This window comes from Camelus bactrianus, chromosome 2, assembly GCF_048773025.1.
Source record: "Camelus bactrianus isolate YW-2024 breed Bactrian camel chromosome 2, ASM4877302v1, whole genome shotgun sequence".
NCBI classification, from domain to species: Eukaryota; Metazoa; Chordata; class Mammalia; order Artiodactyla; family Camelidae; genus Camelus; species Camelus bactrianus.
The window spans coordinates 44,893,223-44,911,322 of record NC_133540.1 but is presented as its reverse complement, the minus strand read 5'-3'; the positions used below and the strand labels follow the sequence as shown (position 1 = coordinate 44,911,322).

The 18,100-nt window shown below is 37.3% G+C and overlaps 1 protein-coding gene across 1 annotated transcript in view; it reads left to right on the top strand.

Annotated features, from left to right (window-relative positions):
* JADE1 (jade family PHD finger 1) overlaps positions 1 to 18,100 on the top strand; it is a 206,857-nt gene that overhangs the window by 111,586 nt on the left and 77,171 nt on the right. The window contains exons 3-4 of the mRNA XM_074378656.1: positions 10,411 to 10,538; positions 17,940 to 18,052. The gene's annotated coding sequence lies outside the window, so the exon portion shown is untranslated. The remainder of the gene's footprint in view (positions 1 to 10,410; positions 10,539 to 17,939; positions 18,053 to 18,100) is intronic.

The window sequence follows — 18,100 nt, the reverse complement described above, 5'->3', positions numbered from 1 at the left end:
GAAATGAAGGCTCTTTACTAAAGCCTCACATGGCAATTCTTAGACTCCACAAATCTCACCTCCATAGTGAAAGTGCATTTTGAGTTAGGCCACCATGTTCTAATTCTGATCCTCCCTGCGGCAAGCCATCAAGCTCTCTGGGCTAAATTGTGCATAGATCCTCAGGCTAGTAAGAAGCTGACACCCTTTGGCCATTGGCAGCTTTGGGGCAGGTGGCTGGGCCTGGAGATTCGGTTTGCACCACAAAGAAAGCAAAGCCAACTGGGTCGCATGAGGAAGTAACCTGAGCCCTTAAGCTCTAACCTGCTGAGCTGACTTTCACCCTGCCCCCTGCTGCTGTGGCTGTGCAGGGAGAGCCTAGAGCTGTGTGATCCAATGGCCAGCCCCTAAGACACAATTCCAAGGGCATCATCTCTTACAGACTTTTGAAATATGAATTGGCAAGTTGCTAGTAAGAGTGATCTTCAACCTATTTGAATGAAAATAAATGTCAAAAGAGGGGTAATGGGGTTGGAGACGTGAATGCCACAAAGACTGCTGCATCTTAGTGACTCTTTTCAGAGGGCATGGGAATCTTGAAAAGGAAGAAAACCTTTCCTCACTCTCTCAAACACTGATGGGAATTTAAGCTCTTTTCTTCTTTTCAGGTTCATCCTTTCAGGTGCTTTTTATTTTCCCACATATTCTCTGATTTTTTTCCCTTTGATTTCTCCTTTCAGAGTAGAACTGTGCTTATTGCGTCTACTAAGCACTGTATTTATTCCCACATTTCTCCCTGGATATGAAGTTTCTTATGGCATTTCCCTTCTCCATTCCTGTTCCCATTACTTCTTTGTCAAAAACTTGTTCTTTTAAAATAAAAAAAATTCTCCTCATCTTTTTCCTCTGAATCTTTGTACCTTATTCTCTCCTAAACTATGGCCTATTCTGTCCTTGCTCTCGTCCCCTCTAGTGCATAAGACGTCCATCAAAGGATTAAGTAGCGAAAAGCTCTCAGAATAAGGTCAGGGTGTGTTGTGATGTGGAAAAGCTTCTGTAGTAACTGTGCTTTATTGGTTGAAGTTGTTGTCCTTTTCATCCTCCTGGGGCATTCACTAGATATGTCTGAATCTTTCTTCATTTTGCTCATAAACACTCATAGGGCTCTGAAAGTCAGATTGGCTTTTCCCTAACTTGCTTCTCAACTTGATTATCACCTTAAGTGGCATCTAGTTGAGGACGAGAAGAAACTATTCAGAAAACGAAATAGAATGAGAAAATAAATGACCTATGTTACCTACCAAAACTGAGCTTGAGCTTTGATAAAGTCATGGCTAACTTTTTCTGTGGGAAATTGAGGTACACCAGCACAAACACTGAATAATATATTTTGATGATGATGAGTGTCTAGAGCTGTTCTAAAACAGGAAAACTATTTGAAAGAAAGTTTAAAAAATTATATTAAAAAAGGAAAGTAAAAAAGAAAACAAAGTAGATCCACAAATTACTTGTTCAGATAGAAATAATAAACTTACTACATCAACACTGTTCTAAGTACTTCATACATATTTACTCATAATCTTCTTAACAAACTTATGGGGTAGGTACCATTACTAGCCCAACTCTGCAGATAAGAAAACTGAGGCACAGAGAAGTTTAATCTCTTATTCATGGTTACACAGTTATTAAGTGGTAGCCCTGGGATTTGATCCCAAGCAGTCTGGCTACATTGTCCATGTAATTAACTGCAGTAGCATTTTGGATTTTTAATAGAATTTATACTTGCTCTCATTAATAAAGCTTTAAATTAAGTTGACTTCTCCAATATTTTGGTAGAAAATGAGTTTCTGGATTTGGACAACCTAAAAAATTTGTGTGAACCTGATCCCATTCTAAATCTTTGTTTATATCTATGATTCCAAGTAAGTTATAATAAAGAGTGCTTAAAAATAAGGCATAAAATTTTCAACTGTAGCAGTAAGGAACGTAACATAACTGTTAAATGATAGTTTTCAGAGAAAATATTTTATGTGAAAAATTCAAAGTAGAACCATAACATAGAACATAATTAAACATTTCAAAAAAGAGCAAGAAGAGAATCTGTTAAGGTTAAACTTTAAGAAATCAGAATGTATGTGCTGGGAAAAAATAAGGAATTTTAAAAAGCAATATGCAAAATTTAATTTAGAGGAATTTTAACATAGATCTATACAACTATGTATAATGGACATACTATCAATGAATGTATCCCAGGTAATTGTCAAGATGATGTAAACTTACCAATGCTGGTGGTAGCAAGGATAAAACTCAGATACATAAACGAAGTTAGGGATTATCTATCACTCAGAAGTAATTACCTGTAAAATGTAAGATTTTGACTGTTGAGTCTTACCGTTAGCTCTTAACCTGTGAGGTACAGAAAGCTCTCTTCTGTTGTTTACAGTGAATTGTCTGCAACCTTTTAATGGTTGGCAATGAAGTTGCTGGGATAGCTGAGTGATTATCAGTTCTTATACTAGAGAGATCAATACTCCATCATTAAACTTAGGACATAGATTTCAGCTGGCTGGGAGAAGGAAGAAGCTGACCAAGTTGCTTTTCCAACATCCTCATGGCAGGTGGTATAAAATAGTTGACCGAGATTGTACTCACAGTTGAATCTCTTTTAGTCTCTACTCTAAAGATTACTCCAGGACATCAAGGGTGACATAGACCTACCTCTTGGGTATCTGGTTGCTGGTTCTGCTCTTTTCACATTGGTGGGTGTTCTATGTGGCTCTTAGGTCTTGATGACAGACTTGGAACTTCTGCTGTGGTGTCTTCCTTTCTTTTTTTCCTTTTTAATTAATATAGAGTTGAATTAGTGGCATTGTGATACAAACTCTTTTGATGTATTATACAAGTGTGTATGCATGCATGCCTGCCATGCCATAAACATTCAGGAAATTTTATTATCTGACCCACGAGCTTTTTAAGTTTAATTTTAAAAATTTTAAAAATAGATAATTTACATTATTCAATTTAAAAGAAATATAAAAATATATACAATAAGAAGTCTTTCTCCCCTCTGTTCTCATTCTAGCTAACCTATTTCCGTTCCTGCAAACAACCAATGCTATTTTTGTATTCTCCCAGAGATACTATATATATATAAGAAAAAATATATAGATGCACATTTTTTCCTTTTTCACATAAATGACAGTCATTTTATACACATTTTAGCTTACTTTTTTCAGGCAACAATAAATCTTGGTATCTTCTAACACTTTCTCTGCCCTGCTATCTCGCCTCTCTTTTCCCACGCTCTCATTTGTCCCCTAATATGCATTTACTCTGTGCTTTTGTATGCTAGAAACACATTAGTCCATTCTCTGATTAGCTGACTTCTTCCTGTCCTAAATCCTGTCCTTTTATGCACTCAATGTTGTCTGTTTAAATGTAACCCCCCCCCCCAAATGATGTAATGATAAACTTACATCTTTTTTGGGTATAGAATCTAGCAGAGGACCAAGAATAATTATGAGTGCAATGAAAATCTTTTCCTAACTTTGGCTTCTGGTTTCTTTGCTACCCACTTAGTATTTTGGCCAGTTACATCCACTTTTACTACTATTCAATTAAATTCTAGCTTGTTAGTAGACAACGTGGATTGGCCAGATTCTGATAGAAGAGATATAGGATCATTTCTTTATTAAGTCAGTATGATAGGAAAAAAGATATGAAATAATTATAAACCTGTCAATTCTTTCAAATTGTATCTATAAACTCAGTACAATCTTAATCAAAATATTAACATTTTAAAAAGAACTTAATAAGCATATTTAAAGTTCATATAGAAAAGACATATAAATAGCTAATTTAATTTTTTAAAATAACCATAAAGGGATATTAAGTTACACTAAAAAGCCACATATACTAAAAGTAATAAAAACAGGGTAGTATTGGCACAAGAATAAATCAATGAATGGAACAGAATAGAATGGACAGAGATACATCAATGTATATGTGATAATTATTGTTAATTCTGTGGTGCCACAAAACAATGAAAAGAAGATAATTTAGTAGATAGTTTGGGGAAAACTTACTCATTATATAAGAAAAATTATAAGTGGATACCTGCCAAAAACCACAAATGGATTAAAGACCTAAACATGAAAGTTAAAATTTTTAAACTAATAAAAGAAAGTGTAGAAAACTATTTGTAACCTAGGGGAAGGAAAGAGCTTGTTTTTCATTTTTCTGTATTGAAAAATTTCAAGTACGTCAAAAGTGGAGAAAATAGAACAATGAGCTTCCATATAGCCATCACCCAGATTTTAAAATTAGTAAGATTTTGTCATGTTTGCTTCTTCTATCCCTTTTTCATTTATTTATTTTTTTTACTTTGTCAAAGTGTCTTAAAACAAATCCAAGATTTTATATCATTTCGTCCTATATAGTCCACAGTGTACTCTTAAAAATATGGACACATTTCTGTATGTGTCCACGATACTATCAATGCACCTATAAGAGATAATAATAATTAGGTAAGGACTTTTTTTAAGGGTTATTTAAGCAAAAATTGATTCAAATCAGGCAGCATCCAATCTAGCAGATAGAAAGTATTACCAAGGAGCAGGTTCTTGTCTTGCACAGGAAAGAATTCAAGAGCGAGCCATAGTAAAGTGAAAGCAAGTTTATTTAGAGAGATACACATTCCATATACAGAATGCAGTCTGTCTCAGAAAGGAGAGTAGCCTGGTAAGGACTTTAAAACAAGATTTCAAAAAGTAAATAGTGATGTATTTGATTAGATCAAAATTAAGAATTTCTCTTTAAGGAAGAACACAATAAGGAGATGACAGAATGGAGAAGATATTTGTATTATCTAAAACTATGAAGAGATTAGTGTCTAGAAAATTCAAGGAACTCTTGCGGTTCAACAAGAAAATGCCAGCAAACTCAAAGGGAAAATGGGCAAAGGTTACAAACAGGCAATTTATAAGTGAGCAAACTGAAAGGCCAAGGTGCATGTGAAGAGCTGCTCAAAGTAACTAATAGTTAGATAAATTAAAATTAAAACAACAACACAATGGTACTTTATAATTATTAGCCTGGAAAATATTAGCTAGCTAATGCAATATGTTGGTGAGGATATGTTATGATTAGAATGTAGGCCAGGATAATTTGGAAGCACAATCTGGCTCTACTTAGTTAAATTAAGTATGTAGATATTCTAGGATCCAGCAGTTCTGCTTCTGAGTGGACACATCTCAAAGAAATTCTCACACAGATCCATTCAAGGATATGTTACAAGGATGTTTGTTGAAGGGTTTTTTTTTTGTTTTGTTTTGTTTTTTTTTTTTGTGGTTATGGGCAGTTAATCAGGGAAAGGGAATAGAAGAAATACAGAGTACCAACAAGGGGTTAGAAGCAAGGTACAGATGCACACATAGCCACATTCAAAATATAGCTGAGTAAAAAAAGAATAAAACATATAATACGATACCATTTGCTTAAGTTAAGAATACTTGAGCACGGAACAATATACATTTGCAAGAAAGAGTATGCACAACCAAATTAATACGCATTAAATATATGAGAATAGTTTCCTGGGGTTGGGAGAGGGAAGGAAAAATGGGAAAGGAGATAAAAGAGATGAAATAAGTAGAATAATAAGAGTGAAAACCTGCATACACCAGTGATGCTAATGTACTATGAGTGGAAGGCTACGATTAACTCTCTTTCTGTGCCCAGGCAGGGGCAGGAGTGGGAGGTGAACAGCACAGTTTATATCTTTGTTTTTTTTTTAATTAACCATTTTTTCAACTGAAGTTTAGTTAGTTTAAAATGTTGTGTTAGTTTCAGGTGTACAGCAAAGTGATTCAGTTATACATAGTTATGTGTTCTTTTTTAGATTCTTTTCCATTATAGGTTATTACAAGATAGTGAATATAGTTCCCTGTGCTGTACAGTAGGTCCTTGTTTTTTATCTATTTCATATATAGTAGTGTGTATATGTTAATCCCAAACTCCTAATTTATCCCTCCCCTCCCCCGACCCAGCTTTCCCCTGTGGTAACCATAAGTTTGTTTTCTATAGCTGTGAGGCTTTTTCTGTTTTGTAAGTAAATTCATTTGTATCATTTTTTTAGATTTCCCATATAAGTGATATCATATGATATTTGTCTTTCTCTGTCTAACCTACTTCACCTAATATGATAATCTCTCAGTCCATCCATGTTGTTGCAAATGGCATTATTTTATTCTTTTTAATGGCTGAGTAATATTCCGTTATATATATATATATACATATACACATATATACATACATATGTGTATGTGTAAAAATACATGTGTGTGTGTGTGTGTGTGTGTGTGTATACACCACATCTTTATCCATTCAACTGCTGATGAACATTTAAGTTGCTTCCACATCTTGGCTATTTTAAATAGTGCTGCTATGAACACTGGGGTGCATCTTTTTGAATTAGAGTTTTCTCTGGATATATGCCCAGGAGTGGGACTACTGGATCATATGGTAAATCTATTTTTAGTTTTCTAAGGAACTTCCATATTGTTCTCCATAATGGCTGCACAAATTTGCATCCCCACCAACAGTGTAGGAGGGTTCCCTTTTCTCCATACCCTCTCTAACATTTATTGTTTGTGGATTTTTTAATGATGGCCATTCTGACCAGTATAAGGGGAGACCTCATTGTAGTTTTGACTTGCATTTCTCCAATAATTAGCGATATGGAGCATCTTTCTATGTGCCTGTTGGCCAACTGTACATCTTTTGAGAAATGTCTATTTAGGTCTCCTGCCCATTTTTTGATTGGGTTGTTTGCTTTTTTTGGTATTAAGCTATATGAGCTGTTTGTATATTTTGGAAATTAATCCCTCGTTGATAGCATCATTTGCAAATATTTTCTCCCAGTCCATAGTTTGTCTTTTCATTTGTTTATGGTTTCCTTTGCTGTGCAAAAGACTTTAAGTTTAATTAGGTCCCATTTGTTTATTTTTGTTTTTATTTCCAATACTCTAGGAGACTGATCTGAAAAAATATATTGCTGTGATTTATGTCAAAGAGTGTTGCCTTGGGTGGTATGGTCATTTTAATAATATTGATTCTTTCAATTCAAGAACACGGTATATCTTTCCATCTGTTTGTGTCGTCTTCAATTTCATCAGCATCTTCTAGTTTTCAGAGTATAAGACTTTTGCCTCCGTAGGTAGGTTTATTCCTAGGTATTTTATTCTTTTTGATGTGATGGTAAATGAGATTTTTTCCTAAATTTATCTTTCTGATACTTTGTTGTTAGTGTATAGAAATGCAACAGATTTCTGTATGTTAATTTTGTATACAGCAACTTCGCCAAATTCATTGATGAACTCTAGCAGTTTTCTGGTAGTGTCTTTAGGATTTTCTGTGTATAGTATCATATCATCTGCAAACAGTGACAGTTTTATTTCCTTTCATTTGGATTCCTTTTAGTTCTTTCTCTTCTCTGATTGCTGTGGCTAGGATTTCCAAAACTATGTTGAATAAAAGTGGACAGAGTGGGCATCCTTATCTTGCTCCTGATCTTAGAGGAAACGCTTTCAGCTTTTCTCTGTTGAGTATGATATTAACTGTGGGTTTGTCCTACAGTGGCCTTTATTATGTTGGGGTATGTTCCCTCTGCAGTTTCTATCTTCAAATGAGCCTAAAATAATGGGTAACTTCATCACAGAATTTGAGAAGCTTGAACCAAATATCTGAATAAATATCTTTCCTACTGCCTGAATCTCAATATTAGAGATTGACTATTAAAGATTGTTTCTTAGACTGAAAAGGAATCATGAAGTGCTCAAAAATCAAAACAAAACAAAATGCCATATTGATGAGGAATGTCAAAGGATCATAGGAGTCAACTAAAGAGCTCCCAGTAGCCAAAATTGGGACAGTTCAAGCAACTAAATAATAAATTACTGTAGTATTGGATTATAACCAAACATATAAATATCCACAAGTTTATACTAATATAAATTATTGAATAATAAATAGGGAAGAAGAGACAAACCTCTTGTTCTCATGTGCAGAATTCCAAATAATTTATGTAGATGTGAGCTTCCCAAGTGTGAGCTTCCCACGGTGACTTCCTCCCAAAGAGGTCAGTATGGGAAAGGGAGAAAGGAGAAAAGAGTAACTTTCCAGTGGAGAAGCCCAACAGACCCCTCAGATTACGACAGATTACCTCAGCCAGGTAATCAAGGGCAACATCATAGTCACAGATCATGTTGATAGTACTGTGGATATGATGTGATAAAAATGGCACTATACCCAGCGAACTTCTTCTCAACATCCCATAACCCCCAAAATAAGCATAAGAAAGACATCAGACAACTTTTAATAGAGGAACATTCTACAATATACCTGACCAGCTCTTCTCAAAACTGTTAAGGTCATCAAAAACAAAGAAAGTCTGAGAAACAGTTACAGCCAAAAAGAGCCTAAGGAAACATGACAACTAAAATATAATGTGGTTTCCTAGAACCGAAAAAGGACATTAGGTAAAAAATTAAGGCTATCTAAATAAATACGGGCTTTAGATATTAATAATGTACCAATATTGGTTCATTAATTGTAACACGTACCATGCTAATGTAAGATGTCAATAATAGGGGAAACCTGGAGGTTGGGTGGGGTGGGGATGTAATATGGGAACTCTGTACTACCTTCTCAATTCTTCCATGAATCTAAAACTATTTTTTAAAAAAAGGGTCATGAAGTTAGTGGTTAATGGAAAACCTAGTAAAAATTTCTTTTCTTCCCTTCCAGTTGGAAAAGTTTTTGTTTTGTTGTTGTTGTTGTTGTTGTTTTGTTTTGTTTGTTTTTGCTAAACACAGATGAGATCTATCTCCTCCCACTTTGGGGTTATGAGTGAGCTTGCCAAAGTTAAAGGCAGATGCCTTAGAACACTTGAGTAGATGATATAACTATATAGTTGGTTGGAACTTGGACTCCCAAGGCAGCTGAGAAGTGGTCAGTAGAGCCACTGGTGGCCAGGAGCTTCTAAATGTTAGAACAGAGGACTTACTCCTTTGCAATCCTCGAAGTCAACCACATGCAGTTTGAATGACAGTTTCAACCAGTCTGAAGTAGCTTAAGTGATTCTAGTCATGGGCTCTCTGAGCAATGTGTTCAGACAGGACTGTCTGTTGGGATTTTCATCTCCTGCTCCTAAAATGGTGCCTGGCACATAGTAGGTATTTCACAAATATTCACTAAATAAATGGTAATATGCTCTTAGAGTTCAGTACAGTACTTCAATATTTCACATATGGTTCTAATAAAGAGTTGTATAGCCTGACTGGCAAAATAATTATTGCCTGAAAAAACATTTATTAAATATCTTCTAATTCATGGACTTTATCTTTTATTATTTCATCTACTGTTAGCTTCAAATCTCTGAATAGCAGAACTGTGTCTTTTATTACGGGGAATGTTGGACCATATGTCATTTGAAAGGTACTTTTCCTTAAGAATTTATTAATGTGCCAGCTTGAACTCAAAACTGGCATATCAGGAATGGTTAATGTTTTCCTCATAAGGAACCCTGACGCAGTTGAATGTTACAATTTTTATTAGCTACAGAACCTTGCCAACTCATTCATGCTAATCTGCAAGTCCTGTAATTATCACACAAAAAAGTACTCTAGCAAATTTACCCTGCTTCTCAATGCAGGCTTAACAGGAAAGATTTATTTTGAAAGCTCAATGGATTATAAACACTACTTTACAAAACATACTGCAACACACTTATACTTTGAGATACAGCCTTAAATAGTTAAACAAATTCACTAGCATTACGTGGGTGTATTTCCAACCTTTATTTTTCCCTATTGACTTCATGACTTAAGACATATCCAACTGGATGCTGACAAAGGGCCTCCTGGAAGCCTGCAACCATGGTAGAGGGGAGTGGTGGGAGCCCCATGTTTGTAGAGGAGAGTGGATGTCATTGGAGATACGTGTGATTTGAACAACCAGCTCCATAGGAATATCACTGAGAGAGTAATAATACTTGGTTATACTCAGGGATTATGCAGTGAATCTGTGGCTTGAAAGTAACTAATAATTGCTTAGTATAACCTAAGACTCAGAAAGACACATGATCAAATACTACAAAGAAGTAGAATAAAAATGCAGTCTTGAATGTTTTGATCACTGAAACTGGAACAATAGGAATAACCTTGAAAGCTTATTTCTAAAATAAGTCCTTGCAGGAGCCAGTGAGCGGAGACCAAAAGCAGATTTTCAGAACTAACTTCAAAAAAGATTCTCTATATAATAAGGGTTTAATTGTTAAACTAAAATGATCGAGACATCCCAGGGATTCTAGGTCATGCCTAAACCATCAACTCGGACATTTCTCCAGACCTAATATATCTGATCTTCTGCCTTCAGCTCCACTCATGCCCCGGACTGGGCAGTGAAGTTCCCCATCAGTCGTTTGGACGGTACTACAGGACAGGCGCCTAAACACAGAACTCCCTGGATACTGCAGTACCCTGGAAGAGCTCTTGTGAGAGTGGGTAAGTGCAGCCTGAGTGTCTGGTGAGATCAAACCTGAAGAGAGAGTGAGATAAGGAGAGAGCTGAGTCATTAGTTACTTCTTTTAACTAACTCTCTGAAGTTGGCTGACTTCACACTAGACCTGGTGATTAATGGTAAAGAGATAGCTCTTACAATTCAACTTCTGTAAGTAGAAAGAAATTTAAAGCCTCCCCAGAGCATTTGCTTCCTCTTTAAATGCTTCAAAACAAATCTCAGTATCTCTAGGCTGTTGCCTGTTCTCATCTTGCACACAGTCCTTGATGGGGAGGATGGAGAGGGCCAGGCATCCCCCATTGCACAGTGACCCATGGTTCTCTGCCTTTTGGCAGCAATCTCCCAAAGGGAGAAGCAAAGTCACAACATCTCAGGACAAAATGGCAACCCTGAGAGGTCATTTCACTGCCAGAAAGCACACACAAGCTATTATTCTGAAGAGAGAACTACTTGCAATTTTCTAAGAGCTTAGTCTAGAGTTTGCTGAAGAAGTGCTTTTTTGTTCAATTAGCTCTTGTAGAAAGTATGTTTGTAAAAGTTAAGAAGATTCAATACTGAGAAAAATTCTTTTTCTGACTTTGAAAATTTTTCTAATACATAAGCACAATTCTTAGTTCCAGAGACTCAGTTACTCAGTTATCAAAGATGATATAGATAAGGTGACAAGACCTACCAACCAGTTAGATGCTCAAACAGAAATCTAGGGTTCATGCTGTTTCCTCTCTGCTCATACCCAAATTCATCTCATTAATTCTCCTTGCAAAATATCTTAATTCTTCCACTTTTCTCCATTCTCACGGCAACATTTTCATCTAAATCTCAGTCATGTCTCGCCTGAACTATTACAATAACCTCTTAAATAGAACTCACTCTTGCTTCTCTATAACCTGTTTCATGGCAACCAGAGAGAGACTTTTAAAACATCTCTGAGTTCATGCCATTCATGAGATCATGTCATCTTCCAAGGCCATAGATGATTTGGCCCTTTCCTACCTTCCATCTTCACTTTCCACCATATTCTACCATAATACCAGCAACCTGTTTGTGTCCCTTGACTAAGCCAACCTCTTAACTGCCTTAGAGACTTTGCCCTCATTTCCTCTGGCTGTAATGCTGACCTACTCACAGTTCTTTCCTGTCTTTTAGGTCTTAGTGTAAATGTCACCGCCACAGATAGGTTCCCCCCCGATCAACCTGTCCCCTTCCCTTATTATTCTCCCTTTATTAATATCTTTGTTTATTTTGTTCTCAGCACTTATAATCTGAAGTTGTCCCATTTATTCATTAATGTATATACTTACTGTTGGTCTCTTCTCACCCACAACAGAATCTAAGCTTTTACATGGCAGGACCCATGTTTGTCTTATGATATCCCTGCACCTCCAGTAGCTAGAATAGTACCTAGAATATGGTAGATACTCAGTGAATGTTTATGAGATAAATGCAGAAAGAAAGCTCATTTAGAGCAGGGGTTGGCAAACTTTTTCTGTAAAGGGCCAGAGAGTAAATATTTTAGCATTTGAAGCTGTTCCACGAGAACAGCTTTATATGCCACCTGATTCCTCAATACCTCCTATTTCCTATTCATGGCTGATTGTACTAGAACTGAACTCTACCTGAATCAGACGGTGTCTCTACAGAATTTGGAATTGGGCCACTAAAATTGAACCAGTTAGATACTGATGGGCCTTTGAAATAATATAGTTGGGTGCATCCATGATAAATCAATTCAAATATAAGGTCATATTTTCAGAGAATAGAGATGCCAAAATAAAAAGGAGGTCGGTCTTCTGAAGACTCTTGCAAAAGAAGGAGATACACAGGTAGAATCATAGATCTGAAGCCCCAAGGTCCCAAGAATAAAGGACTAGCCTTGGGTCCTGTATGTCCAGTTCCATGTCCCACGTGGCCTAGGTGTGCTTTGCTTATGTTCTTGGATATCTGTGATGTGGCCTGTTATTATCTCTCCTTAACTGACCTAATTTGAGAGAACTTCTATTTTTGACAAGAGGAATGGGCGTTTCAAGTTATTATCAAAACTGTGAATCAATACACACATATTTAACAAATGTCTGCTATGGTTAAGACATCTGATAGGCATCATAAAAGCAAACAAATATGTACAAGAAATTGTTAAGGAGGGAGGGTAAATCTAGTTGAGGGATGAGACAGAGATACATGAAATGGTAATTAACAACGTGAGGCTATGTGTGGTATGTGCCTCATGAAAGGATTCTATGTTTCTAAGACTTTTTAAAAATCAATTTTAATGGTATTTAAAGCAAAATGAAAATAGATGCTGAGGAAATAATACTACTAAGTCAAAAGAATTATGCAACAGTGAATTCTGACAAATAAAATTGCTTTTTATCAAGAATTATACTTTTATATAAGTATTTAAGGCATGTTTTAGCAGAATTTTGAAACTGCTAACCATGACTCAAATCTATTCAGATCAGCTGAGAATAAACCATTCCTGTGCTCTTTGTGAAGGAGATAATGACTATCCTCAGAGTATCTAAAAAGTGTTTGGTCCTAACAACAAAGGATAGATCAAGTCTCTAGTGTGTCCAAAGTGAACTCTTGGGTATTTCATCAACAGAGGCAACAGATTACCAATTGCTTCAAAAATGCACTGCCTGATACTGTCTCTACACTGACAAAACATCCCCTCAGAAAAGCAACCTCCAGAGACATGTGTCTGATGTGAATGGATTTACGAATTAATTTTTCTTGCACCAAGATTTATAGAAATACCATCTTCTACAGATATTTCCTATAAGATCTTCTCAATCTGAAGTGGAAATAAACTTTGTGAAGTCAAAAAGTTTATCAGGATTTTTTTAAAGTAAGTTTTTACCAAAGCATTGTTTCAAAAGGAAATAAAGGTGGGAGTTGGGGAGTAATAAAATTGATTACTTGTCATATCAATGCATAGAAATTCAGCATATGTATCATTATCTGCTACTTAAGCCCCGATGGTTTTTCTTCATTCATTGAGTATCTATGCTTGATACAAAGCAAGGTATGAGTCAGTAATTAATCTGTGTGCCTGCACTAGGAGTGATAGTCCTTTACCACCAGTTAACTCATCAGTGGTTTTCCAGCCTAAGTGTGGATCCATGCACTTGGGGGTTTGTTGAAACATTTGCTGGGCCCCACTTCTAGAGTTCCTGATGTAGTAGGTCTGGGGGAGGCCTGAGAATCGGCATTTCTAACAAGTTCCTGGGTGATACTGATGCTGCTGTTCTGAGAGACCTCACGGAGAACCAGTGAACTCGTATAACACTCACGTAAGCTTTGGCCCTGTCGCTAGCCTGGACTTCCCCACTGGATGCACGTAGAGAGTCCACTAGAACTGTGTGAAGAGACAGCCTGAGGTGGATTTGTGTGCGTGTGTGTGTGTGTGTGAATTCTATTGCTCAAAATTCATAACAATGGTTGGGGGATTCTGTCTGTAATTCTGATAAATTTTTAACTTCCTCATCTTCATAGAAGGCCCAATGCCACCTGATAGTGGTTGCTTAGGTAAATAGGCAGTATAGCGGGTTCCCAGTGAGATTCACCAGCCAGGATCCATGGCAGATGAAAATCCTCTCACCAAAGAAGTTTACACTGATCGCTCTGGTGATAGTGCTGGTCCAGTCCAGTTCTGGCATTTGGAAAGGACTGTCCAAATGAACGGAATCCTGATGCAGGCCACGACATGTCTGAACCCTGAAAACATTATGCTAAGTGAAAGAAGCCAGTCCCCAAAGACCACATGTTGTATGAGTCTACTCATATGAAAGTCCACAACAGGGAAATTTATAGAGACAGGAAATAGATTCATAGTTTTAGAGCTGACAGGGGCTGGGGGAAGGTAGGGGAGTGGGGAGAATGTTAGCTAAAGGGTACAGGGTGTCTTTTTGAGATGATACGTATGGTCTAAAGTTGCAGTGATGGTTACACACATTGGTGAATATACTAAAAATCACTGAATTGTACACTTTAAATGGGTGAATTATACAGTATGTGGTTCACATCTTAATGAAGCTATTAAGAAAATAAAAGGACTGTCCGCTGGCTGGCATGCTTTGTTCAACCTCATACTATGCTCACCAGCTTCCTACTCTCCAAAAAGCTCTCCTTAGAACTTGTGCATGTGCACAGACTATGTCCCAAACACATGACAAAGCACTAATATTAATGGCCATTTCTAAAAGCAAAGAAGGGTTTCCCAAAATATAATTAAGCCTTCATTACCTATTATTTTTATCCAAATTGAAGCAAAAAAGGTATAAAACTAAAAAAACAGGGAAAAAAATTTCTGGCTTATTTGAAAGGTGGTTTGTAAAATTAAGTGTTCCAAGTGTGCAAATAGGGAAGAAACTACAGAGGCCTCCACTCCAGGAAGCACAGTTTGAAGGAGACCATGAGGCTGGGGCTTCAGAAAGCATCTTTATACATCCCACAGTATAGAGATGGTGTTAAGAAGCTAAATAGCATTTCCATTCAAGCGCTATAGGAAGAAGCTAGTGCATGAGGAAAATGCCCTGAATAGTACAGATCTTAGCACATTTAAAAAGAAAAGAAAAGCAAGGCTCCAGAAAATAAAACTCACCTGCCCCCAAAGCAAATTACCTTAGAGTTAATTCATTGATTAATATGTTTGTAAAACATTTTGTGAGTGCATACAGTAGCCCCCAACACTGTAGTCAGACACTACCCTTGGCTCAAGCAAAACAAAGAAAAGAGAGGCCACTCCAACCCTCAAGGAGCTTATTGAGTGGTGGGGATAAACCAGTGATCGCAGTGATTTCTGGTGACCACTTTGATAAATGATGCTTTGGAAGCATAGAAGAGGAACAGGTAAATTACACTGTGCGCTCAGAGACAGCTTCCTGTAAAAAATGAGCTGAGTTTCAAAGGATAAGTAGGAGTTAGCTAGCCAGAGAATGAAGGAGAGGATGTGACAGTTTGCACTTAAGGGCAGATGAGGAAGCTCAGCTGTGGAAGGCACCGTTGGCAGTGCCTTGGCTCCTCCACGGGCCCAGCATGTGCAGAACAGGTCTACCATGGTTCTAGATTTCCCTGGGTAACCCTGACCCTTCAGGTCTGGTGACACCACGTCTGCCTTTTATTCCACTAGTCCGAGAACTTGCTGTTGGCGGTGGCTTGCTACAATTGTTGCTCCCCTCTGCTTGCCTCACTATCCTGTGACCTCATAGCTCTTCCATCATCTGTGTAATCCATTCATTGTAGGAAAGTTCAACAATATCATTTCTGATTGGAAATTGCAGTTACCTGTGAATGGCTGGGGTGAAGGCTATGTGAGGGGAGAGGAGCAAATAAAACAAGAGAAGTAGGGAGTTAGGTGCTAAGCTGAAGGCAACAGGGAGCCATTGAAGGATTAAGCAGGGATCTGATTGGCATTAGTAAGACCTTCTTGGTAGCAAAGCAGAGAATGGGTTTACTGGGGTTGGCCACACACAGGTTAGCAGCTCAAAAAAAATCTAGGAAACTGTTTCAGTAGCCTGGTGAAGGATGAAACTGGCATGAACTGGATAGAAGTTCTCAAATGTTTTGGTCTCAGGAGCCCTTTATATTCTTGAAAATTATCAAAGGCTCCAAGACAGCGGCCTTAGTTCTCCACAGCACATGCAGACACAACACAGTGATAGAAAAAAGATGATCTGTTGATGAATGTTTCTGTTTATGAGCCAGGATAACTTTCCTCAAACATCCCTCAGCTGACTCTCTTCCAGTGCTTAAACTAGTCACTGAAAAGAGGAGGCAGGGAAGCATCATGTTTGGTTTAAACCAGTCATGATTCATCCTCTGGAACCAGGGTTGGGGCTGGATCCATCCTCCTCTTGAAGCTTATTGGGGCACCTACTAGCAAGGAAGGGTAAGTGCTGTTAGGTCGGCAGTCACTGGTGGCAGCCAAAGGACTCATCAGTGTAGAAGTCATCAGCTGGAGTCCCGTGTCTACTGGTGATTAACCAGAGAGGTGATGATCTGAGGACCGGACTCTAAGGAATACTGACATTTAAGGAATGAGCAAAGGAAAAGGAATCTCTGAAACTCTGGGGCAGGAGATAGAATGGTTAGGAGCATGCGGCTCTCAGACTGCTGGAGTGGGGCACCATGAATGTCATTAGTGGTCTGATCTTGAGAGAATCACTTAGATTTTCTAAACCCAAGTTTTCTCATCTATAAAATGGCGAAAATAATTATACCTATTTCATTAGTGCTGTTAAGAGGGAGGATTAGATACAGTAATTGTGTAGTTGGCATAAAACCCTTAATAAATGAGGGCTACTGTGTTATTGCGTATTGTGTTAATAGTGTTAGTATTAATGAGGATCTGCTTCAGAGATGAAAAGATAATCAGAAGTAACAGACGTCAGGAGAAAATTTTTTAAATACTTCCAATGATAAATACTGAAAAGAAGCCGATTCATATAAGGAACGTCATGAGGTACGTAAGGGTTGTCCTGTTTACATTTTTCGCAACTACTATTGGCTTATATGAAACTAGCTGTCAGCCTAACCCACACGATGTTTTCACACAAACTCCAGCCAAACTAGGTCTCTGTCTCTCTGTGCCTGTGTAACTGATTGCAGGATTTCATTTATCTACTACATTGTATCTAACCCTTGGTTTTAGTCCAGTGTTCTGGGCTGACAAGATTAATTTGAAACTTTGATCTATCATGCTTACATTAGATGGCATTCCCATTGTTAATGCCATCTGCGTATTTGATGTGTATATGTTGTATATTTTTTTCTATCTTATTATAACAGTTGAGGGTAAGAATATTTAAAAGGGAAATTGCTTTTCTCTAGGTTCATTCAGTTTCCTCATCTGTAAAATGAGTATAATTATATCTGTTTTCACATAGGGTTGTGATAAGTAAGCAAATACCTGAACATGCCTGGTACTGTGTGTAGCACAAAGGTGTTCCTAAATCCTTCCTTGTTCCCTCCTGTCTTCCTCCCTATAGCACTCCTTTTTCTTTCTTTTTAAATTTCTTTAAAACATTGCTTAAACATATCACCTTGCTTATAAAGAGAAACTACATGTAGAATAGGACAATGTTTTGAAATCCAATTGGCTGGAAGAGAGTAAACTGAATTTCATGCTTTGAATTGGTGGCATCTAAAGGGAGGATAAAGGCATAAATATACTTCTGTCTCCTTTTCTCATGATCCCCAAATCCCTACCCACACACTCTACCTCCCATCACCTTTTTCCACAACCCCTCTAGCCCCTCAAAGCAGATCATAGTCAGTTCACTGTTGATAGAAATATATTCATTGAGTATCTACAATGTACACAGCATCCGGTGAGGGCTGAAGTTAAGATACTAGAAGCCAAAAACAACCTCTTTGCCTTTTAGGACCTAATGAACTTCAGTATCTGGGTTTAATCCCCTCAAGCTAAAGCCTCTCCATTTGCCTGTAAATCAAGAAAGAAAGAAGACCCCGTGTGGACTTCTGCCCTCCCTCCCAGGTATATTTTATACATGTATTCTTTCATGTTAAATATTTATTAAGCCTT